Raw genomic sequence first — 26,860 nt, 5'->3', positions numbered from 1 at the left:
CCTGAATGTCTCAACACACATTTAATAGTCCTCAGTGAGTGAAGCATCCTTAAGGACCATTCTCAGTATTACCTCTGGCTTTTAACCCATGACAACTTTATAGGTAACACTCAAAGCAGGACAGAGCAGTAACTATTCCCCAGGTGTCCTGTCCTAGTGTTTTAAAATCATGATTCTTCTTTCTTGAATCCCCCTTCCTTTTTGGGGTGGCAGGGAAGGGTACATATGTGGCATGTATTTCAGTGGGCTCCCTGACTCCTACAGAATGTGTGCACACATAACAGCTCAAACATATATGCCTGCAGACAATCACTACAAACAGACACACAAAGACTCTCAAGCTCATTCTCTAGCATTAGTTTGGGTGCTGCAGGCTCAGATTCCTGCAGTCTCAGGCACCCACCGTTCTGCACAGAGCAGAAGATCAAACTATAAGAGCACCGTTTGAAAAAGGGGGTTTTATCCATAGGCAGTCATTGGTTCATTTTTAAAAAGCAAATAATTTATTTGCCCATGCCCAACTGTGTGAGATGGACACCTAATACTGGACACAGTTTCACAGTTTCTGTCACTGAGCCCATCTCACAGAGGAACTTTCCACAGTGCTTTTATTAGACTACTAAGAAGGAGAGAGCACATTCACTTCATTATTTCTTTTTAAACATATTAAGGATTTTGCTGCTCAGTATGCTATCTTCTGTGAATGCCTTTGGAGTGTCTAAATCTGCTCAAATTGCAGTAGAGAATTTAGTCACTTTAACTCAGCATTGTGAATTTTACTTCTAAGGAAGAAATCTAACTTGTAGATGTGGTAGTAGACGCAGCACAACATGTAATTTCCTCCTGGCATTTGATCCAAGAGCTTTGCAAAGACATAGAGTAGGAATGTTCAAGCAATCTTAAGAGTCTCTTAGCTCAGCCTCTTGTACGTTCACTAGCTGTCAATTATGACTTTTCAATAGTGTTACCCCTTTAAGGTATGGGCACCTCGGTTTGTGAATGTATTTATGATTCTTTCTATCCAAGAATGATGCAAACTGAATAAAATATTTTGGCCTTTAAAATAGCTATGGAGTAAATACTTTATAAATATTCTGTATTGCAGTTTCTCTTGAGGAATTTCCTGGTAGGGGGTTAATGGAAATAATGTCATTCACTGTGGTAACTATGGCAGTTTCTGTGCAGATAAGGCAGCTGGAAATGTGATCAGATTCTCCCAGGCTAGTTCTTCACAGAGTTGTCTCATAGTCACTTATCACGAGCTCTGTTGTGGTGTGGAACCAGGTATTACAACTGTGTTCCCAAACTTTACACCTTATCATATGTTAAGACTCTCCAGGTGGCAGGTAATATAACAGTAATAATAACCCCTTCCTCTGCTTTCTATGTTCACAATAAATTGCTGACACGTCTTCCTGATAACCTAATAAAAATAGAAGAGATCAATTATATACAACACATGGTTAAAATGTTGAGTCCATGCTGGAGTAGTGGAGGAATGGAATTGTTGCAGCTCAAAGACTGGTGTAAAATTTACAAGCACTATCACTAACCGCTCATGAACATTTTTCATTTTTTTAAGAAAAAAGCAAATGAAAAAGAAAAAAGTGAAAGTGCCAATAACAATCCTCCTATATTCCTGTCACATGCTGAATTTTACTCAAACCTCCCCTCTCCAAATAGATGAGCAGACTGAAAGGATCAAAGAGCTGGACAATCTTTGGAAGTAAATGTAGCAGCTTGTATTTCTTAATGGATAAGATCATGAAGGAAGAGGAATCACCTTACTTATGAACATTTGCCACATCTAGGTGTACAAACAGGACTAAAATGGCTGTGTAGACATAAACATTGCAGTAAGAATAGAATGATCCAGAAGACAAAACACTTGGGTTCTTCCATTTTGTGGGAAAGCAGCTCAAATGCCTAAAGAAAACCTTGGACAACACAGTCTACCAGAAGAGAATGTACATATTCCAGATTGGCAAGTGCAATACACCCTAGACAGAGAGTAAAATGAAGAGCATATTAGCAACCGTGAAATCACTTTTGGAAAAGAAACCACTAAGACAGTGAATTCTTTATAGAACAGTACAAGTTTAATGGAAATTCTAGAATGTGTGAATCAGATTACCACATGTGCACACTAACATATAATTCTGCAACATTTGCACAAAATGTACATATTTTTGTAAGTATAATTCCAATAATCTAGTCTCTGAATCATTTTTTCAGTGTCAGACACACCAAATGCTCTTGCACTACTTTGACAGTTTACCAGATACAAATAAGGGTATAAAGCTCAACAGACTCTCTGATTTTGGTAACATCCAACCATATAGATCACAAACCTGAAAGCACAGAAGTGTGACAGGCAGAATTCACTGGGAAACACAAAAAAGTGGCACAGATCTCTGAGTCATTTCTGCTTCTTCTCTAGCCTGTTTATTATGCTGATCCTAAAACATATGAGGTATACTACAGAGACATCGCTTGTTCACGTCAGATCATGGTTTATGTGTTTCCTTCTAATTACACAGAACACTAAAACAAAGGCTGATGTCTCAGTTATTGCACCTTAACACACTGAATTTTCAGCAGACTGCATACTGCTGCTTTTATGTTCCAACTACAGCTATCATATAAGGATCTTGACAGTCTACTGAGATAGGAGTTTGAGCATTAATAATTTCAATAACATGGAAGAAAAAGTTAAACATACATTATCATGATCTGCTGCTAGAAGACACTCAGAAAATGCATTAGACACACATCAGCTATTTTAATTACCATTTTTAAAGCTCCACTAGTTCTTTTATCCTTTGTGCTTAATAAGCTCTTATAGCAGCTTTATATTATCTTCAAATTAATTTTTTTTCTACTCTATTTTTTTCTGTAGAAACTAAGAAGCAAGTCAAATATTGTTTCCAATATACAAACATTAAAAAAATAATAATAATCTTAGTTTCTCCTTACCATAATATTGTCTGAATGAACATGAAGAACATCTTCTACAGGGACGATATTTCTCATATATCTGTCTTCAGAATACAAATAAATATGGATTGATATTCTACTTTCCTAAGGACTTCAGAGAGCTTACGAGCTAATTAATGTCTTGAGAAGAGGTTGATCCTGCAATGCAAAGTCCTAATATTCAAATCTGAAATGATGTGAAACCTTCTTTGACACAGGCAGAAATGTGTTGTGGCTGACATATACATGTATTCATCCCTTTAGTTGGTAAAATTCTTCACAGTGATTGTACTTCATGTGTTTTTCTAGTACCTTCTCAACAACAAAGGCCATGATTTGTAGTAGAGGATTTCTCTCAGGTTTGTTGCCCTTCAATGGAAAGGTATATTCTAAGAATTTCAGAACATTAAAAAGATCTGTGAGAAGTCTAGGGAAGAATATGCATTTTGTAGAAGACCTCTTTCAGGGTTAGATAATTAGAAACTGTTGGTTTCTGCAGCTTCTGCTGTTACACTGCATGACAAGTCACAAGAAAAGGAAGGAAGAAACTAAAAGAGGTTTCTCACAAACAATTACATACCATGCTATGAGTGATCATTTATTCTGATTTCTGCATTCTACTTTTTATTATTATTATTATTATTATTAGGTAAAAAAAAAAAAGAAATTAAGCAGGAGATTCAAAACAGAAAATGACATACCATTTTGGAAACAATGGTATTTTCAACTTTAGCAAAGTACTTGATCTTCTTATTTAAGTTGTTGGTTTTACTGACAAGACATAATTCTTGGTGCTGCTTGCATTGCTTTTAGAGAAAAAAGAAGGAAAAAAAGGGGGGGGGGGGGCTTTGCAGACAGACATATTAATCACAACAAAGATCTAACCAAATGAAAAGTTAGCACACAAGTTCCTTGACTTTGACAGTCTGCTACATTTTGATTTTAAGAAATCAAAACGGAAAAGATAATGTACAGAATTAATTCCTGGTAGTTATGGCTGTTATTTCAATTATATGAATATTCATTTTCCAGAGAACTGGATTTTAAAAGCTTTCATCTGAGAGAAAGATAGTAAAAAAGATTTAATGACTCCAAATTATTACCGTTCATTTTAAGGGCCTTTTAAAGCAAGGGGCCTCCCTTTGCTGCTGCTCCTCAGGATTATGTTCATAAAGCTCTGTGTTTCTGACTGCAATTATATCAGCTAGTGGTAATCAAGGAAGACTAAAATACTCATAGGCCACATTTCTTCTGCTTGCATCTAGGAAAAGGCATAATAAAGTCTAAAAGGACTCCTTGGAGGGAGAGTTACATGTTTTATTCTGACCATCTTCAAAAACAGACTGTTTAAATATGATGGTTTTTCACTTTTGCCGCTGTAGCCAAGGATATATAATTTGTGTATACAAAATCTATCTTAGCAATGAGTCCAACATACTTTGTTAAATGTTGTACCATACATTTCTGGAACATGATGTTGTTTTTGAGGCAGACCATGAAATAATTCTGAACATCAGACTCAGGGATAGGTTCTTCACTGAGACATCCTTTGAACTAGGAAAATGAAAGTCATGCACACAGTGAAAATAGAAAGATGGACAGTGAAGTCAGTGGGGCTTTCTAGGGAGACCATTCAATACTCTTTTCACCCACAAATCGATTCAGTTCTAATCCTGCACTGGTCAATCCTTAGTCTCCTCTTCTCTAAGCTAAACAAATCAAGTATCAGCTACTCCTTCCAAGTGAGGCCCTCTAGACCTTTCAACATCTTTGTTGCTCTCCTCTGACACATTCTAGTATTTTTATGTCCTTCTCATACTGTTTATCCCAAAACTGCACACAGTAGTTGAGGTGAGATCACACCAATGCTGAGTATTGAGGGACACTCGCTTCCCTTGATGGGTTAGCTGTACTAAGCTTGATGCACCCCACAATATGGTTGGCCCTTTTGGCCACCAGGACACATCATTGACTCATAAGTATTTATCACCAGCCAAACCCCCCAGATCCCTCACTGCACTCCAGCCACTTGTCCCCCAGCCTACATATCCTGGATAGCAATGTCCCGGCTGCAGAATCTAGCATTTGTTCTTGTTAAATTACACACAGTTTTTTATTGTCCAGTGCTCCAATTTACCAAGATCTTTCTGAGACCTTGTGGAAGTTGGCTACTGGTGACCAAGGGAGTCTTGGTCAGCCCTGACAACACAGGTGTGTGTTTGTTTGTATGTATATGTGTGAGAAGGTCTGTGGCAGCCAGAAGAGTGGGGCTGTGGCCTCAGGGGCTCGTATATCCAGGTGCCAGCAGCTACAGAAACTGGAATTCAGGGGCAGCTACTGGGCAGTGCAAGTGTCTGAGCCCAGCTGTTGGAGAGACCCACACTGTAAAGACATGTATACATGTGCTCTCTACGCATATGTCTGCTGGGAACGCACCTTCAGCCCCACAACTGATCATACCTGGGCTATGGAGCTGCAGTAGCTTCAACTGTCTAGGGCTGTCAAATCTAGCATGATATATTTTTCTCCTGATAATACTGACTACAGTGATAAATGTGAAATTGAATCTATACATGTGAGGCTTACTTTCCTGGGCATGGAACAGAGTATCTTGAAGACAACTTACAGAAGAGCTGAGATTTGGGACTGTGAGCACAGGAATTGTTTCTGCTTTTACTTATGCTAAAGAAAAACAAGATGTGCAACTTGGGGGGAAGGGAGGAGGGGAGAGAGAGAGAGAGAGAGAGAGAGAGAGCGAGAGAGAGAGAGGGAGGGAGGGAGGGAGGGAGGGAGGGAGCTGCACAGAGAAACCTAACTTGTCAACAAGCATTTACATGCTGAAAGGTCAAACGTTCAAAAAAAAAAAAAAAAAAGGTTAAAAAAAGTATAACAGAATTTAAAATATTTGACAAATCTAAAGTACTATGGAGGATAACCTAAATGTACAATTGGCTTTAAAATGAGGAAGAGAGGACAGGACTGTACTAGTCTTGTGAGCTACTCTGGGCATGTGTTTTAAACAACTGCTCCTATTATAATCCATCTTTTCTATTCTTCATCTAGGGAAAACAAGTGTCTCTTTGCAGAGTTAACCAAGATAGTTAACTGGTTGCCCCTCTCATCCACGTACCTTATGGTAAACTGTACTGTGGCAGCAGTATGGATTGAACAGCACATTTTGCAAAGAAAATGCAAGACAAAGCCATCAATTTCTAATGGCTTACTTACATTTCAGCTGTCTTTCCAGAAGAGGCAGTTGTTCTCCCACAGTCTACCAGCATGAGATCAGAACAGCTCACCTTTACTGAAGCATAAACTAGCAAGGAATATATCTCAGAAGATTACATATAACAAGAGGAAATTACACCTGAGTTCATCTAGCAGATCATTGCTGCTGGAAAGGGTGTTAGATTGGTTCATTCCACGTTGTGCAATTTTACCCTTGATGGAATACATGTGCAGCAGCAATAAAATTCACTAGGTATTGTCAGTTAAATCTTTGCATCCAAATTTATAACAGAAATGTGAGTTACATTGAATGCTGTCTCTTATAATCTATACTTTGGATTTGTTTAACTTTGTTCCAATACTTAAAAGAGGCTGGATCTGTCAGATTCATCAATTTTCAGACAAAGGAAAGACTGATGCATTTTTTGTTTGTTTTTTGCTTTGTTGTCTTTGTTGTTTGCTTGTTTTCCCCATATGTTAAGACTTTATCCATTTTCCTTTCAGATGGAAAAATAACTTGATCTTCAGGCAGTACCTTTATGGGTTGCAGACCAAGCTCTGGAGTTTCCATCATTTTGCTTGTTTTGCTCATTACTAAGGATTACATAAGGATACATAAAAAGGAACAACAAAACGCTCAAAGCATTTAGCATGATTGCCTAGTACTATTTTATTTTATGCACTACAAAGCTCTTCATATTAGGCAGGTTTATTATGGCTTTTGCAAGCTCGGTCAGCTGCAATACTGTTTCGGAATTGATCTTTATGGTAATATAAATGTTAACTAATAAAGTAATGGTGATGTTCTTGGGGCATGTTCTCCTTCCCTAGTTATCTTTTTTCATTAAGATCAATATGACAGAAAATAGATTGCTTTTCCACTTCCACAGGCACATCTGGCAAGCTTTTAACTATGTAGTTATTACATCATAGTGTTTAGGAAGATACCAAAAATAACAGTAATGCCTAAAACACCAATCACTTTCATCTTCCCCTGTCCATTTGTGATTTATTGCATTCACAGCAATAAAGGTCCAGAGGAAGATGACCAAAATTCTTTGTTCTTTGTGTTTCATGTCGGTAAGAGCCCCTGAAGGTACCAGCAGGAAAAACAAGACAGGAGGACTTGGAAGGAATTTAGGCTACATAAAGTTGAGCCAACTTTTTTTGACTTTGTGCCTATAATTTTTTTAAATCTTTGGTTGGCATTCTTGTGGACTCTGGGGGTTTGTTCCACTTTGGATCTTTGATAATGTGTGTCCTTCGCTTCACATTTTTCATCTTGCAAATCAGGCACAGCAGCTCTGCAGCTTCCAGAGGTGTTATTAACTTCTGCTATCTAGCTGTCATGCACTACATGACCCAAATAATTCTCAGCACGTTCCTCTCTCCTTCTCAGTTTCTGCTGTAGATACTGTCTCCAAACAATCCTAGTTCTCTTTGCCTGGTGTCTTGTTGCACTCACACTACAGCAGAACACATCAGCCTATGTATGTACTACTTTCTTCAAAAGCCAGTATCTCGTTTAAACATTGTCTTAAGCTTTAAGATCCTAAAGGATTCAACCCAGAACCCTCATTCAGAGAGTGGAGGATAAGCAACATCATTTCATTTATCTAAAATTAGATTTCACTTACTTTTTTTTTTTTTAAATTGACAACAGCATGCACTAAAACCACATTTACTGAAGTCTGTTGTTGCAGTAAGGACCACTATCCTTTGTGGACCTCACTTTTTTTTTTTTTTTTTTTTTTGTGGTCCACTTCGTGGACTCATCTTTCAGAGGCTACAAACCCTGGTATTGCTAACAGCTAAGGATCAGTACCTTAAAGATCAAAAGAAAGAACTCTTTAGTTTTGGAGCCAAAGACTTTAATTTCACTGTTATGTGAGCTGTCAAACAGTACACATGGAATGGGATAGATGATAACTTTTGATTCTTCTTCTTATAAACATCTTACATGACAAGCAAATGAAGCTGGAAGATATTTAAAACCTCAGATAAAAACATAAAGTACATGTTATTTATAACTTCACTGAATCACTGAATGGTTGGAAGGGACCTCTGGAGGTCATCTAGTCCAATCCTGCTGGTAAGGACACACAGAGCAGGTTGCCCAGGACTACATCCAGACAGCTTTTGAGTATCTCCAAGGAAGGAGATTGCACAGCCTCTCTGGACAACCTGTGTCTGAGCTCCATCACCTGCACAGTAAAGAAGTGTTTCCTCACCTTTGGACAGAATTTCTTGTGTGACAGTTTCTGCCTATTACCTCTTGCCCTGTCCTTGAGCACCACTGAAAAAATCCCAGCTCCTTCCCTTTGCACCCTCCTTTCCAGTATTTACATACATCAATGAGATCCCCCCTGATCCTCCTCTAGGTGGCATAGTCCCAAATCTCTCAGCTTCTCCTCACATGAAAAGTGCTCCAGTTCCTTGATCATCTTTGTGGCCCTACCTTGGACCTTTTCCACCTAAACTAATTTGGTTTAGATGCAAAGTAATGAAGAAATTAACCTAAAAATATTAGAGTATTTGGTACCTAGAAATTCTAGAATATTTGGTGAAAATACTAGTAAATTGAGAAAGACAACAGTGTGAATTTGGAAGCCAACTCAAGTGTCTTACAAATGGAATAAATCATAGTTGTAAATCTTTGTTGTAGTTCAGTGAAAATGGACTGTGTATTCAACTTGAAATCCTAATGAATACACAACTATAACTGAAATTGAACAATGCTGAAATCAAATTAGTGTATCAATGAATTAATAATGACTGAGAATTAAATCAACAAATCCAATTAATAGAAATCCTCAAGCATGATGTTATCCAACTTAGTGTAAGCCCTCTGAAACAGCAACCCCAGATAATCTGAATAACAGCGCTACTCTTCAACACTTTCGGGCTGCAACTGCACAATTTTAGGTTACTATTTTCCAAGCAACATGTGCAGCAAACTCTTATTCTGCCAAAATAATTTATTGGGATACAGAACAGCTTGCAACTACTACTCTCACTTTCTTATGTTGTACTAGTTTTATGTAGATCCTCCAGACTCATGGTGAACAACTACTTAGTAATTTCTAGAAATATATCCATGGACACACTAATATTTTAATTCAATTTCACTCATACTATAAAATTATGGACTGTAGTAATAAGTAAACAAAAAGTTACTTAGAATAAAGAAAGAATCATTCTTTACTTTGCTTATCATTATAGCATATATTTACAAACAAGCATAGAACATGCATGTAGAAGCCTTTCCAGAACCAGTATGATGTTCAAAGCAGATCAAAAAATATACAGTCAATGAAAGTCTCCCCTAAGCAACACTCATTCTGCAACAAGCAAGAATCAAAGCTGCCATTTCAGGTGCCACAGTTTTCAGTTAGTACCTCCAAAGTTATCCTTTGGACCCTTAGCTCTTGAGTTGATACATTAAGAAGAGTTTCTCACTTTTTACTGCCTTTTAGACTGATAGGATAGCAAAGGTTTGAACCTTCCAGAATTATGAGTATGCTGAAGGAAAACATATCTTTTTGATATTTTTGAATACTGAACTTCACAGCTGAGACATTAGGCATTTCTCCAGAATTATTCTAAACCAAATAGACATTCAATTGTTTGCTGTGATAGTTGTAATAGGATAATAGTTTGATGTCAGACAATATAGGTACGTCCCAAAGCTAACTTTCTATCAGTCAAAACTGTTTTTCAAAGATGTGAAAAAAAATCTGAAAGGAGATGTCCTCACAGGCACAGTGTTAATGTCATCACCCCTCTCCAAGTGATATCTGCACGATCCCTGATGCTTAACCTGCTTAATTTCCCCTCTCATTCTTTTTATGCTTAGTTACCAAGTAAGTAATACTCTTGTTTTTCCATGTTTTTTTTCCCCTCAAACTCCCCTATTTTCATTTACATTTCCATTACCTAAAGAAATGTAAAAGTTATCATGACCACCCCGGTCACCTGAAGGAACTATAAGTAATTCTATTAACTTGGTCAGTGAGTGCAAAGACATCCTTGACAACCCATCTCTCACTTGTATTAATACAGGTTTCTTAGGTATCAGTTACTGCATAACTTAAGGTAAAGTTTGCATGTTTTCATTTTACACACATAAAACTCCACTCAGCTAAGCCAACACATCTACAGTAGCACAGGTTATAAAATAAGATTCAAAGTATTTTCTATAAAGGGCATGTATTTGATTTTGCAGCAGTGAAAATATATGTGAAAACAATAATGGAGATTATTTGTAGGATATTTTTCTTTAATGTTAATTGTTATAGTGCTTCTATACCACTTTTCCTACAAATAACAGTTTTTTATAGTTTTAATCAGTATTTTACAGTGTGATCTATGTCTGCCAAGACTAGATCATAAACTGTAAAAAATTCTCCTTATTCTTGTCATTCTTTAGGAAGTACAGAACTTAAAGTCTTAATTACTTCATAAGGTGAAACAGATTTTTTCTTTGCTGGAGCTACAGCTACTGATCAATTTATTTATTTATTTATTTATCTATTTATTTATTTATTTTACTCTGAAAGATAGACTGTGCAAAAATATCATTTTATCTCCTCTTCAAAGTACATCCCACCACCCTTTATTTTCACCTTCTAAGTTTAGGGACCAACAGTAAGCACTATGGAAAAAAAAATCAAAAACCTATGGGAATTTTGTTTAAAATATGCTGAAGACATTTCCATTAACCAAAGATTTTTGTTTGTTTGTTTGTTTGTCAGTTGGTTGGTAGTTTTTTTGATGAAGTTTAAATTTAAGACCACTTTTAGCAGGAAGCCAAACTGACAGAACCTTTGGGCATCTTTGCATATGATGATATGAATGCTGCAGAAGTTCTGCTGTGGTTACAGCATGGTCCCACAAGCTCAAATAAGAACAATTTTCATAAACTCAATATTAAAAAGAAAAAAAAGAGCAATGATCTCACCCTAAGTGTTTTCACTATCAGATGAAATTTCCAAATGCACACTCTTGTATTGCAGAAAACACTCTTCCCTCACCCTGGTGTTTCCACATCATTCGGATAAGCACTGGTCCAGGAAGTGAAAGAATGAGTGAGACTTTCATTTCTCCAATCTAACAGTGTGGAAAGTTTTTGCAGTCTGATCTGAAAGCATTGATTTTAGAAATGCCTACTTTTCATCATATCCTTGCTTTCTGTTGAAAGCATAGGGCAGAACCAAAATGGGGTGAAGCATGCCAGTGGGAGAGCACACACGAAGGCATTAACATAATCTGGAGTAAATCATCCCTTTTCCAGCAAAGCTTACAGATCTCTGCGAACATACCCAGGTTGAAGGACTGCTCTGTGTTGATTAAAATGCCAGGGAGAAGTGGACACTTAACTAAGATGGGACATACTTGTCAAAATTAGAGTAATTGGCCCAGTAATGATTACCAATGGTGTAGACAATGCACAGCTAATTAAATATTTGCTCTTTAACAGCCAGTATCATAGAGGGCTTCCTTTTTCATCTCAGTCCACACACCATGGGCTTTTACAGCCTTCAAAAAGAAAGGTAGATAAAAATTCCAGGGCAAAAAAATGGGAATAATTAAAAGATAATATGTAACACATACAGAACAAAGTAATAACATGGCACTACTTTTCGAGGAACTGAAAATCTTGCAGAAAATATCATATGTAATTTGGCTAGGCTATATACATATATATATATATTTATTATAAACAAATTTTGCTTCAAAAATTCACTGTTATCTCTATATATCTATGTACATTTATTTATGTTCTAAACCTGTGAGAAAAAAGGTGCAAATGCGCATTCACAATTAGTAAGACAAGAAACTAACTCCATGTCCATTGGGAATTAGGAAAATGAAGAACTTCTGGGCTCAGAATAGAAACTGATTTAGAAGACTTCTGTGTTGTAGAGAACCTGATGTGAAACAGACTGACTTCAGCAGTAAGACAACAGTTCCCTAATATCTCAGTTTCCTGAAGTTAAAGAACACAAAATATCTTCTTAGCTTTCCTGGGTGTGTTGTCAGGGAGTCCTGAGATTCCCTAATGGCTAGGTATGAGAAAAAGTAGGCACCAGACCTCAGAAACCCAGCCACAGAATCATGAATAAAAGAAGGCATGGGAACAGGCTCCCCAGGGAACTGGTCACAGCACCGAGCCTGCTGGAGTTCAAGAAACATTTGGACAATGCTGTCTGATGTGGTCTGATTTTTGAGTGGTCCTCTGTGGAGCCAAGAGTTTGACTCATCGATCCTTGTGGGTCCCTTCCAACTTGGGGTATTCCATGAGTCTGTGATTCTATGATCAAAGCACACAGACTCCATCATCATTTGTCATGGTAAGGCTAGAGAAATAAAATTTTGCACTTTCTAGGGCCTAGATATCTTCCAGTTCCCCAGAACTCCCCCTTTTTTTTTCCTTGGGATAGCACTTTTTTAGAGGCCTGTCAAGATCTTATCCTGTTCCAGCTTAGCTCTGTATATATACCCTCCATTCTCCGGAGTAAAGCTCTGGGGCAACCACGTCAGGGAGACTGTAGAGTAACATGCTCCCTGTTCATACAGCCATTAACCTTTATCAAATCCAATTTAAAAGTGTGGTTTTTGTTGTTGTTGTTGTTTGTTTTTCTCCCAGGTATGGTGCGTTTTTAAGTATATAGGAATGGAACAGTTTCACTTTAGAAGTTGCCATCTGTGCTTTCAGGTACAAGTCTCTGTTACAGTACTAAATTCATGCATTTAGAAACAAAAGCTGAGCTGACAAAATATAAACAGGAAAGCCTGTCATTGCCAAGTCTCTCATGTTTTCTTAGTCTATGTACCACTTTACAGTGATCAACCAGGATGATCTTAAAAATACATAAATATATAAAATATATAAATATATATATTTGTGTGTGTATATACATATGTGTATATAAGTGTGTATCTGTATATATATTTAAAAAAAATTAGGGTGAGAGAAATTGTTGTAAAATCCCCATCTCTGGAGGTTTTCAGAACTTGACTGGACAAGGTGCTAGATAAACTCGTCTAAGCTCCCTTTTCCCATGAAAAGTTGAACCCGATGATCTTTCAAGGTCCTTTCTAACCTGGGCTATTCTATGACTTTACGATTCTATTGGCTTTGGAGACTTCAGAGAAAGTCTCTAGCATCATGAGGGTGAGCATATTTCCTTTTTTGTTTGTTTGTTTTTTTGTTTGTTTGTTTTCCCCTTCATCTGTTTTGGTTTATGCACACACAAAATTCACAGTAAGTCTGAAGGGAAGGGAAGAATATATTCCCACTTCTTCACTCTGTCGCTCCATGATATAGTCCTTTTTTTTTTTTTTTTTTTACCTTCCCTCTGATTCTTAAAAACTCAATTTATTCTGACATAATCAGCTATGATAAGTCAGTCAATAAACATGTCTGCCTCAGGGGAAGATTTCTGGAGTATCTAGAAACACTTTACCAGTCCCCACACAAACCATGGTATGAGCCTGGGATTAGACAGAGGTCAGTTTAAGCCTTTCCTTAGATGTGTGATGTAGCTGATGTGTTCCTGGTTGCATATGTAAAGTGCCCAACAACACCCCAATTATACACCATCATTCCAGATTTTATCATCATGAAGTGGATGAACATCCAGTAGCTATTGAGGTGTCCACTCTGGTGCACCTAGCCATGTTTGCTTCTTGCTTTACTCTCAACAGTGGGGAATGAGTTAGATGACATGGATAATTTGTACTAAAAGGAGAGTGTTTCTAAGGCCCCTTTCCATTTCCACTATGAGTGGCCTAATAGCCAGTCAGCTAATGCTTTGACTGATAGCCTCTTTGCCTCTGGTTCATCTAGTCATGGGATGTTCTTCCCAAACAGCTTGTACCTTTTAGTCATTCTTCACCTTTATCCTTAGATCTCGATGCTCATTTTGGCTCCTCTACAGAAATTAAAAGATCCCAAATTAAACCTGCACAAACCAGTTGAAATCAAATGATCAGCAGAAGCAAACATAAAGATTAGCTGATTCTCCCACAAACCAACCTCAGCTAAGTACTGAGCTGAGAAAGAAATATACTTGGTTGCAAGGCTGAACCAGTTAGAAACAAGTAAAGGAGATAATGTTATCTTTCCATTTCAGACACTGGTTTAATATATCATCATCTGCTATAAATGACTATTTGAGACTCACATTTTTATGTTATTCTTACTTTTCTATCATTATAGCTGATGATTAAAATTAGGCTGAAGAATGCTTTAGTCTGTTTTATGCACTCTTTAGTAAAGAAAGAAAAAGACAGAACCTGAACAGTTTCATTTCCCCCTCTAACCTGTAACTTCAGGAAGATTTGTTTAATGAAATTTTCAAAAATAAAAAATAAAATAGGGTAATGGGGTGTGGTGGTTTTACCCAGCAGGGCAGCCAAGCTCCACCACAACCACACTCTCACTCCCCCTCCTCAAAGAGAAAAGGGGGAGCAAATACGATGAAAAGGGCTCAAGGGTTGAGATAAAGACAGGGAGATCACTCAACAATTATCGTCACAGGCAAAACAGACTAAGCATAGGAATATTAATGTAATTTATTACCTCATACTAACAACCTAGAGAAGTGAGAAACAAAGGAAAGAAACCAAAAATGCCTTTCCCCCATCCACTCTCTTTCACCAAGCCATACAGGGAAACAGAGAATGGGTGTTGCGGTCTGCGCATCTCTAGCGCTTCTCCTCCACCACTCCTTCTCAGTCACTCTCTGCCTCTGCTCCCCGTGGGGTCCCTCCCACGGGATGCCGTCCTTCCCGAACTGAGCCTTCGGGGGCTGCCCACAGGCAGCAGCTCTTCAAGAACTGCTCCCACATGGCTCCATACCACGGGGTCCATCCATCCCCCAGGAGCAAAATGCTCCAGCACGGGTCCCCCCCGGGTGGGCGGCAGCTCCCCCCAGACCCCCTGCTCCTGCGTGGGCTCCTCTCCACGGGCTGCAGCTCCGGCCCGGGGCCTGCTCCTGCGGGGGCTCTCCATGGGCCGCAGCCTCCTCCAGGCCACATCCACCTGCTCCACCGGGGGCTCCTCCACGGGGGGGCTGCAACGTGGAGATCTGCTCCATGTGGGACCCATGGGCTGCAGGGGGACAGCCTGCTCCACCAGGGACCTTTCCCTGCACAGGCCGCAGGGGAACTGCTGCTGCCTGCCTGGAGCACCTCCTGCCCTCCTGCTGCACACCTGGGTGGCTGCAGGGCTTCTTCTCATTCCTCTCTCTCCCAGCTGCTATTGCTGTTGCTGAGCTCCTTTTTTTTCTTTTCTTTCCTTTTTTTTTTTTTTTTTTCCCTTTCTTAAATCTGCTCTCACAGAGGCACAAACAACATCAAGTATTGGCTCAGCTCTGGCCAGAGGCAGGTCCCTTTGGAGCTGGCTGAAACTGCCCCTTATCTAACATGGGGCAGCTTCTAGACTCTTCTCACAGGGGCCAGCCCTGCGGTCTCCACTACCAAAACCTTGTCACATAAGTCCAATACATGGAGAAAGAAGACAAAAAATAAAAGAGTGAGATTGGTAAGCTAAAGGAGTACAACAATTCTAAATAAACAATTAGGAGATCAAAAAGGAAAGACAATCATAGACTCTGCCTGCAAGACATCACCTACATGTTTAACTAAACAGGAGTTAATTATAGCTTCTTTAAATGTGTCATCAGTTAAACAAATAGCATGTAGATAAGAAAACAATTTCTACATATCTTGGCAAAATGCAATTTCTTAATTTATGGCACCTTTTGGATGACGATAAAAGTAAGACTGTAAGAGCTGTCATACATAGAAAAAATTGGATTTTTTTTTTTTTGAGCTCACACTGTCATTTAAATACAGTCTTGTTTGAAATTATCCCAAAGAAAGAGATTAACTTGATCTAACAAGGAGTAAGGCTAAGTCCAAACTGTTTACTTTATGAGTACTGTTTACCTTAAACTCAGAGGGGAAAAAAAACAGCTTTATTAGTTGAATTTTCCATTTTGTTATTTTCACATGAGCTTATTTAAGATGCTTTCCATTGATAAGAGTTTGATGTGAAGACATGGGAAATGCAAGTGTCATTACCAAAATAAAAGAGACTTTGACAAGTATTATAAGTAAATATTAAGGTTTTGTACTTAATCTCATGTATATATATTCAGAAGCTTCTTATCAAATAAGATTTAATCAATGTCATAAGCTCAGGGACACAGCAAGGAGACCCAAGAGAGGGCTTTCTACATTCTTAATTGACTGAACTTCAAGAAGCAGAAATCAAATCATCAGAAGTCAAGGACCGAACATCCAAATTAGCTGCTATTCATATAGCCCAGTTTCAGCTGAGACGCTCAGCTGCAAAGCAGTGTATTTGTCTGTAATTTTGAACTTTTTGTAGGCAAGTAAAAGGCAGTACTGAACACTGGAGCAGAGACCAGAGTATCATATGTTTAAAAATTGCAATGCATTCCTTTTATCCCAGGACTTTTGTTCTGATTGTTTTACCATGTCTAAGTCTCTATGTTTCCTATGCTTATGACTTCCCTAACAAAATCCACTACTAATGTTTTCAAAAGGCTGGGAAGGATTAAAACAAAAGTAGGTTTTCTTACTGTAACTTGCTGGGGCAGCAGGGTTGATACTGAATCTTTGTGTTCAAGAATTTAGAATTGTGGGGCATCCAGAGAAGATCTGTTTCCAAGAAAGACTGAAAGGGAGGGCAGGGGTGGAGGGTAAGAGACAGGGAAGAGGAGAGAGAATGAGAGGGACAGAAAGAGGGGAAAGCGAGAGAGGGAGAGGAGTAAGAAACTGAGTGAGAGGGCATGAAAGAGAGAAGGGGGTGTGGGGGGGGAGGCAGAGAATGAGAAAACAGAGGGGGTACAGGTGAGAGTGTGTGAGAGAAAGTGAGGAGAGAACTTTATCTTGGTATAACCAAGAATTATTTCAGACATCTAACCAGCAACTTTCTAATGAGAAGTAAACAAATCTTCACAACAAACATTTTTCTGCCATCATTTTTCCTATTTTGTTAAATTAATTTTCATCTTCATTTTTCTGAAACTCTTTTAAACCAGAAGTTTTCCCCTTTTTGCTGCCCATGCCAACTGGCCATATCCACAATCCACTGACTGCCAGGTCCTTTCAAGGGAACTGGTCTGCCCTGTCAGAGGCAACTACATTTGGACTACAGTGCTGCAAATCTGTGACATCAAAATACTTCCAAAATGCCTTTCTACCAGTAAGCAGGTCAGTGAGTCCAAGTGCAACAAACATGGAGCTTAATCTCTTTGCTGTGAAATGGTGAGTGGCTATTCAGGTTCCATCCCTTCAGGCACTGTGATGTACTTAGCAGAAAAGCTGTATTTCTGTCAAACTGTGTTTAAGGGTCATTCTATATTAAGTTGGTATGAGAATCATTAGCAGTTTTAGAATTTGGAGTACAGAAGTAACAAGCAAAAAAATAAAATAAAATCCCCACAAACAGCCCACCCTCTATTTGTCACCTCCTGAAGATTCAGTCTGCAAGAGGCAGTTCATTGTGTGTACTGTGTGCACTATATAAAATCTATTACAGCCACTGATTATAATGAAGACAGTGTTTTAATAGGGTGGCATCATCTGCAGCACTTCAGCTGGGCTATGGCTGCTTTCTTTAAAAGAGTTTGATTTGTCTAATCACAGCCATTTTTCTGGGATGCTAACCACAGACTTCAAGCAGAACACATTCATCCCTCATGGTGTCTTGCAGCATACAACGTGCAATAACATAAATGGGGGCCTGAAAAATGGGATCAACATAGAACCAAAAGCCTCTGCTAGAACAACTGGACAGCCTGAAGGTGAGTCACAGAGATGTGAAGGGTTATTGAGAACTTCCCTATGAGCCATCTTAACTCTGAGCAACTGGTCGTAAATTAAATGCCCATTCAATACTTTTCATTAATGTGATTGCATACTGTTTTCCACAGAATTTCTTTGAAGAACTACAGCTTAAAATATATGCTAAGCTGCAAACAAAAAGACATACAAAACACCTTGAAAATGATAAAGAGATGGTATTATGTTTTGATCCATTCCTGTATCAGAATGTAGTACAGAATGAAATGCTCTCATTCCATTGGACAGTTTCTCCACCAATATTCAGTCATCGCTGGTGTTCGGGCTATTCCAGGCTACTCCCAAGTACTACTGTGCTACTGTTCCCTGTGTCTGTCCAGCACAGTAGCCTCTGAAATGAACAGGATGCAAGAGACATATGTTGGTCTGGCAGTAAAGCTCTTTTTGCTGGCTGTAGCTTAACAGCAAAACCAGATTTAACTTCCTCTTCTCTGTGTTACTGGCAAGGGAAAGGAAAAGGGTGCGGTGGTATGATAGGGGCTGTGACTGCATCCTATCACTTAGATCTTGCATCATGCTTACCAGAGTAACTTAAAACACAAGATAACAGCATATTAACCTTTCATATTTTTTTCCCTGTATATTATTTCAGTTAAATTCTCAATCAGGAGGAATGTAGATTTTTTAAAACCCATTGCTAAGAATTAACAGTTGTCACTCTAGCAATAAGAAGCATCAAAGAGTTATGTATTCCTTTGATTCTTACTAGAAGTTATGGTTATTTTTAAAACTATATGAATGGCTGTGGTATACAAACCAATTACACACACATCTGCCTAACAATGGGTTAGCATGAGGGTATTTGATGCCAGCAATGTTTAGTCCTGTAGTCCTCATCCAGGCTCTTTTCAGAAGATACTAGCTCTCTCAAATAAGATTAACAGTGCCAAGCTGTGTACGACAGAGTTACACAGATGTCCTTTGCTAACTGCACACGGCTATCTGTTTTTGAAACACAAGGAAAAACAAGGAAAATTAACAAGGAAGCACAAGGAAAAAAGGAAAATTAACAAGCTAAAACAAGGTGACTTTATCATAACTTGTAAATGAGAATTGCCCACAGAACCTCTACTGTAGCCAACTCACCATTAGCCACAAACACTGCCAAATACCTTACGACGTCCAGGAGATCAGTAATGCAAAGTAATTCATGTTCTGCATAGAGGCATCAGGGACTTTGTCAGTCTTTGTAGACAGCTCTACTAAAAAGGAAGATATACCTCTCTACCATGTTTTACTGATACCAGAAAAACTTTTGCAGGTGTGGGGTTTTCCATGGTGCTTCCCATGCTGTTTTCTGCAGGCAGAATGACCACAGATCATAGGATTTCTTCCTTTTAACAGTTCAGTGATTGACAGGTCTCCCAAGGACACTTCAGCTCAACTCAGCTGAGCTCCAAGAATACTTTGATATTGCTGAGGGGCACCTCCATGGATCAGGGAACACAAAGATGGACAGTCTGACTTTGCAGTTTGTTTATTTTATCAGTCACACTTAAAATGCCAGAGTTGCAGCGATCCCATTAAATTACATATATTTGAAAGTTATTGCCCTCTGAAAATTTGCATAAACATTCCATGCATATTTTATAGAAAAACTGACAAAACACATTTACAGAAAAATGGTATTAAGCAGCTGAATAGTTTTGGGGAAAGAATATATGCAGGCCAATTATGATCACATTCATTTAGTGATATAAGATAATGAGTTAGGAAAATGACAGTATGAATGTTATCTGCTTTCCAAGGACAAAGCTCATGGAACACAAACATGAAATATCATTTTTAGATGAGAAGCTTGTGGAACACAAACATGAAATATCATTTTTAGATGAGAAACCCATTAAGAACCATTTCTCTTTTTTTAAGATAATCAGAATAAAAGAAGTAGTTACAGTCTTCTCGATGATAAATGTTAAGAATATATGTGACAAATAAAGACTTTATTTTTGTCTTTGGCATTTAGGGCTTGCACTGATCCTTGAATATCAAACATACACCTTCCCTCACCCGCCCATTTCACCTTACTCACTCCTATATAAAGTGAGGTTTCACAATCACATTTTTAATAAGACACACAGACACATACATACAGACCTTTGTTATTAAGTACTGAGTTGTAGTTTGTTGTTTTGTTTTTAAGTACTCAGAGGAATGAAAAGCTAGTATTTTACAGTTTTTTAAAACCAAGCTTTATTTTAAATAACACTTCAGTAAGCAGCTCCCTTTCCAATAGACTTGAAACTTTTAAATATATTAGCTAATTGCGTTTTACACAACTTGTATTAAGAGTTGTCTTAAAATATTGAATGAAAAAAAAAACATATACAATATTTATTAAATAGGTTTTACCTAAAATATGCTTAAATAGACAGAATGTATGCTTACAGTCCTGAAGAAAGGTAGCTGCACTGCCCCAGGAATGACCTAGTAATACAGGAGGAAGTATTCTATGCAACTGCATGAAAATATTTTACTGTAAAAATTACAACCATGTACACTTCTCAGCAAGCTGATATGTGTCTCTGTTGGGAAAACTTCTATTATGTCCCTCACAGAAAGTAGGCAGGAATGTCCAAAAGCAAAACTCCCACAGAGATGAAGGTCGTCTAGAAGAGTGATGTTTATAGCACCCACATAAGCGTGTTTATAACCATCCAGTTTTCCCTGTCATGACATCTTATACTTTCTAGTAAATAAATGTCACCATGTAAAATCCAGCTGATTAATCAAGATTTTTTTTTTCCCTTGTTACTCTGTCACTGATATTTGAAACTGTAATTAACTAATACAACAGAAAACATAAATGAGAGGGATGATCCGAACTGAGTTTGCAGTTCTAAACCTACATGAAGATAATTCATTTTCTTACATCAGATAAATAAAGTGTATGTAAGCAATGGTAACTGATAACTTCAGTAAAGGAAAAATCATTTCTTGTTTCTTTCCCTTCCTCTGTCATTGTTAAGACTAATTCCACCATCCCTGAGGTACATAGTTTCCAAATACCAATTACCTTTATTGAAAAAAATATTTTTTGCATACAAGCAGTACAGAATATATGTCTGTACATATATTTCTGGATTTTCCCAGAGTAACGTAAGTCCCTTTCAGTAATGGGATCCTACTCAACATGGTAATTTCATCATTTATAAATAAATTAATATATAGACTCTTCTGAAATCCTTTTAGTCATTTCCAGTCCCTTTGAACCAAACTTTTGTCAGCTTTCTTCTGTGAAACATCATCATGATAGAAGATATTTTTTGCCAATATTTTAAGCTAAACAGAAGGAGCCTCCAGAAAAATAAATAAATAAATAAAATAAAATTAATCAGAATGTCTTACCAATGAAATTCTGAAAAGCATACCCTTTGAAACTGTTTCATCTTGAATATTAAGCTTGTGTGGCTGATCATTTGAGAATACTTTATGTTGAATATTTGGAGTATATAACTTCCATATCTGCTTTACCATCAAAATGTTTTCTAATACTAATTTAGCACAAACTTTCACTTTATTCTATATGACCAAAGTGGAATATACTTTGTTAAGGTCTATGTGATTCTTCTAAACCTCATAGAAGTCTTGCTATGATTGATGTATTTTTCTGGGGAAAATGAATGTGACCATTCACTGTTCTAGACAAGTATACATGTGAAGTGATAACACCTGAAAGAAAAGAAAGGATTGAAAATATATAAAACAAGGGACTGATGTGTCTGCAAATTTACACCTGAATGAAGATAAATAGGCTTTACATTATGGACATTTATTCTCAGTAAGTGATAATAAAACGTTGCTGTTTTTATCTGCTATCTGGCCATGTTCAAAAGAGAATTTGTTTTAAAAGCATGAGGCACCCCTCAAAAACCAGGACTGGACCGTAAGTCTGGAGAATGCTAGAAAGGTTGCACTAATTCCTTACTTTATACAATTAAGAGAGAAGTGAGCCTGCTAGCATTTCTTCTTTCACATATATTTGCCAAGTAAACGGGTGGCTTAATATATTGCTTTTTCACTCAGCAAATCTTTTAGGTAGGTTTACATTATTTTGACATTAAAGAGCCTGAAAATTGAAAATCATCTTTGACCAGCTAATCGTTGCCTAATATCTGGGAGCTTGAACAAGATTGATTAAGATTTTATTGACTTTTCAGCATCAAATATTACATTTCAAGAGATGCTCTGTCATTTCTCTGGCAATATGATAAATTTCATAGTGATACTTTGCAAAATATAGCTTACAGTAATGGCTTGTGCTCTCTAGTAAATTTAGTTTACACCTACGTATATATACTTATATATATATATATATACCCATGTAAGCTCACAAAAAGCAGAACATTGCTTGAAGACTTTGGCCTTTCACTTTAAAAGAAAGGGCAAGGACTTGGCCAGAGAAAAATAATTGAATTGCTTACCCTTATCTTTTTTATAGCTCAGTGCCGGTTGAGACACTGGAAGAGGAAAAAAACAAAACAAGACAAAACAAAACAAAAAAAACACCTTTGTATTCATACATATACATATGCTAATTAAGCAGAAATTGAATAAGTATGCTTCCTCAGCACTCTGTAATGATGCCCAAACTGTTTTTTTGTGTGTGTGTGTGTGTGTGTGTGTGTGTGTGAGAACAGTATATGGACTACAAAGTTGTGATATGCCTAGTTAAGAAATGCTGTATCTGTTCATTTCTGGTTCTATTTTCTCTTTTACTTTTGTATCTTCAGCCGGCTTTTAGCTTCAATAGTCATCTTAGAGTGGTTGTTCAATCAAAAATGGCATATTTTATGATTACAAGTGTCTGACAAAGTCAAGAGCATTTATTCTGTGCTCTCTTAACCAAAGACTAATGCAACATGAAAAAAGGTATTACATGTAAAAAATAATCAGCAATGTTATGATAACTTTAGTCCAGAAATTTTTCCTGAAGCAGATTTATTACAAATCTGCCACGAAATTAAAATGCTGTACTTCCTTTCCCTCCCTACCCCAGCCTGATTTCAACAAATAAAGAATTGAGAGGCATTCAGGTTGTTTTTCTAGTTCTAAGATGAAATCTCTGGATACAAAAAAAAAAAAAAAAGAGGAAGAGAAACCACTCCAGAAACCACTCCATAAGTCAGAAGTGTTTGGTCAGTGGTACTTGAAAGATGGGATTTCACAGGCTGCTGTTACGCTCATGCCCATGTGCATAAACAAACAGCCCAGTAAAACCTATTGACATTGCTAGTAATATGCCATGAGCTTTGCAACTAGTCTTCAAGGCCGCAGGACTGAGGTTTGTCACTAGCTTGCTCTGATCTTTTCTGCCTTCTGCTTTGCATTGCCTGGTTTTGTGGCAACAGCAATTTCTAACTGACCAAATGTCTATGGCTAATTTGTTGTAACACGTATGTATCTCCCTACGGCACAGTAGTGTTTTTTCTATAGATAGCAACCAGCAGTCACCAGATATAGCATGAGATAGTATTCTGATTTTGTGCTGAGAAGGTCAGGCCTGGAACAACACCAAAAGCCCCACAGGCAGGAGGCACAAAATGTGGCATAGGACAGTGGGGTGGGTGATGGGGCACAGACTGGGCCCTGGAGAACCACTGTCTACAAACCACTCATGAGTAATTAGGTCAAAAAGGCAGACCTGGAGCTGGGAAAAAAAATAATCTGATTTTAGGTGTAACAAAAAACAACAAACAAACAAACAAAAAAAGCGCCCAACATACATAGGCATCTAAAATATGCATATAGGAAATTTGGATATAAACAGTAGCTGCAGACTAGTGAAGAATAGCACAATGTAAAGGTACATTGGTAAATATAAAAATGGCCCCAAGTGGATCGTAGGGTGAGAAATAAGAAGCCACCAACATGAACACTGCACTTACCATGGCAAACTACTCCAGGAGCTCACAACACCCCTTAATGTACCACGAACCATGAGAATGACTATGTTCACCTAAGGACCTGGAGGAGAAGAGGGAGCAGAGAAAAAGCAGAAACTAAGTGACTGTATTATAACACAAACTGTGTTGTTACTATTACTGAGATTTTTTTCCCTGTAGTCTAACTGTATTATTGTTCCTTCTCTGTAGTAGTGAGATCTAGCGTAGTAATGATTTTTAAATAAGACTGTTTAGATTTCATTGATGCTGAAGAACCTTTTTGATGAGCTCTGCTCTCTGGGGACAGCGACAGGACCCGAGGGAACGGCATGGAGCTGGGACAGGGGAGGCTCAGGCTGGGTGTTAGGGAAAGGTTCTGCACCCAGAGAGTGGTCAGGCACAGGGACAGGCTGCCCACGGCAGTGGTCACGGCACTGAGCCTGCCGGAGTTCAAGAAGCATTTGGACAACACTCTCAGACACAGAGTCTGATTTTTGGGTGGTCCGGTGGACCACCCAAGTTGGACTCAATGATCCTTGTGGGTCCCTTCCAACTCAGGATATTCTATGGTTCTATGACCTGTTCTAGGATCACAAAATTACTTCCAGCACTGAAATAGGCCAGCCTTTTTTTTTTTTCCTCCTTACCTACTGTGGGAGTAAAACAGACAAGAGCAGAACAGAGAGCTCATCAACCAGTCATCAAAATGTAATTTACTATTTTTTTTGTATTGAGTTGGAAGTGGCCTGGCTGGTAAATTCAACAGGTTAAGGTGGACTGAAATATGTTTTAATAGTTATTGCTTGGAGACGCTCCTTCTTTTTACTGTTCTCTCAAAATTTCTAGCCCATCGTTTCAGGCTTCTGGTTTGGTTTTAAATGCTTGTAGCCTATCTTTGGCATCAAAGAAAATATTTTTGTCATTTAACTTATCAGATTCAGTATTTCAAGATCTTTAGGATCAGTTACAAAAGTACCTAGAGAAGGAAGACTGATTTTCACTCACATTTATAGCCCCTCACACTGCTATAGACATCCAAACTACCCTCAAGAAAAAAAAATCATTAATCTATCCACCTCAAAGCTTCTGGCAGTGCAGCAGTGATGTAAAATTGCTACAGAATCACTTCCTGTACTTCAAGTCTGTGTATGAAACTGTTCCATAAGCAGTGAACTGTTTCCCAAAGTATACAGTAGTTGAAGGGCTTCTGGTTACTGGAGTTTTCTGAATCGTTTCTATACAAGGCTTAATAGCTCTTTATTACTTAAAATTCATATTCCAGAAAAGACCACAATAAAGGGAGAAGTCACCAGTTTGCTACCTAAGCCTTTTGCCAGAAGTTGACAAAGACAATGGTGCATAAATTCCTTACATTTCAGTTTTGCTTACACCCTTGTTCAGAGTCCTGAGAAAATGAACAAAAGTTCCAGGCGGTGAACGAGGTAATTTTTGCCTTCTAATAAACATAAATCATTGGGCTTAATGCAAGACAAAAGCCACCTCAGGGTAGATAAAGGGGCTAACAGGAATTTTCAAAATAACGCGGTTCCATGAACCTAAAGTAAACCAATATCTACTTTAGAGCCCTCTTCCTCAGTGAGGCAGCAGCTGCCTCTGCTGCACACACTTACCAGGAACCCTTTCTTATCCCACCTGAATTGACAGGCAAAGGTGACTGAACTGCCATGACTCTTGCATGGTCTGCAGGCACTGCCACACAGGCCCTTCCTGCTACACCAAGGGGGTGTGCAGCACTGAGGGGTTACCTGGTTCTTCTCGATGCACAAGGCTCCTAAAGTGCGTTCCAGCTTTATAGCTTCTCTTTCCCTGGTTTGTAGCTTCTCATGTTCATGTTGTTCCAAACAGAACATTTTTCCACTTTAAAATAAAGGACTCGTTTCTGTAAAACAGAGTAGGATTTTTTTTTATTTTTTTATTTTTAAAAGGAAAAATCTAAAAGCCTTGTTTCAGACTTGAACCTGTTAGACCCTGTGTTAGTCCTTTTCTTTCTACTAGATTCAACAGGGTACTTCTTCCAGAATGGTTTTTTTCTTACCGGCCACCACACCTATCTCTAGAGTATGTCAGAGTCTTTAACCACCCTCCCTGCTACAATGGTATTGCTTCTTTCCTGCTTTTGAATTTGTCTGGCTTCAGTTCTAGCCATTCATTCCTTTCAAAGCCTTTTTTACTTTTTATACTTTTTGCTCCTGGTACTTTCCCTATGTAACTGTGTATAGAAAATGTTATCTCCTGGATTGTTTCTGCATCCTACCGGCTATTCACAGTGGTATTTAAAAACAAACGAACAAAAAACAACAACAACAACAACAAAATACCAAACCAACCCACAAATATTCCTCTGCTTATTGTGTGTTTATCACACATAGCATACTAAAACCATCTAGCTACCAGCTATCTCTAATTCTTGGCTTGCTGCAGGTTATATTTTAAGGTAAGAGGAAAGCCTGATGGCCATGACCTGTGATGCATACTTGCCTGCTCCAGAACTTGCTCATTAGCCTAAAAGATAGTGTTTTGTGGTTGTTGTTGTTGTTGTTTATTTGTTTGTTTGTTTTAAGAAAGGAATGACTGGCATGTGGTAATCTGTGAACAGAATCATGGTTGCCCTTTGTCCACACTAGGTACTGCATAGAAAACAGTGTTTTTTCATGTTCTTTCATTTCAATACATTTGCGTAGCATCACAACAACTAGTGTGTTAAAGGACCAGTAAACTGAAGGTATGAACAGGAATGTTTATGAAGCTTCTGCGCTGATGAACCTCATTTAAGCAGCTTATGATTCAAGCAGGCTGAGCTCATCAGCTCAAATTCAAATCAGTGAATCAATGACGTAGAAGCTGCAGTC

At 38.1% G+C, this 26,860-nt stretch overlaps 2 long non-coding RNA genes across 3 annotated transcripts in view; both read right to left on the bottom strand.

Annotated features, from left to right (window-relative positions):
• Positions 1-11,308, bottom strand: part of LOC308185117 — a 66,215-nt gene extending 54,907 nt beyond the window's left edge. The window contains exon 1 of the long non-coding RNA XR_013943132.1: positions 11,165-11,308. This is a non-coding gene — a long non-coding RNA (uncharacterized lncRNA). The remainder of the gene's footprint in view (positions 1-11,164) is intronic.
• Positions 11,309-22,335: 11,027 nt separating this feature from the next.
• LOC308186199 lies at positions 22,336-26,403 on the bottom strand. 2 transcript variants are annotated; one of them, XR_013943963.1, is made up of 4 exons: positions 26,339-26,403; positions 25,757-25,890; positions 23,994-24,072; positions 22,336-23,755 (listed from the first exon to the last, which is right to left on the bottom strand). It is a non-coding gene; the product is annotated as an uncharacterized lncRNA (long non-coding RNA). The 2 variants fall into 2 exon arrangements; XR_013943964.1 differs by lacking the exon at positions 26,339-26,403 and adding an exon at positions 25,970-26,312.
• Positions 26,404-26,860: the final 457 nt, after the last annotated feature.

The sequence above is a fragment of the Anser brachyrhynchus genome (assembly GCF_964034855.1).
Source record: "Anser brachyrhynchus genome assembly, chromosome: Z".
Taxonomy (NCBI): domain Eukaryota; kingdom Metazoa; phylum Chordata; class Aves; order Anseriformes; family Anatidae; genus Anser; species Anser brachyrhynchus.
This window is presented reverse-complemented; position numbering and strand designations above follow the sequence as displayed.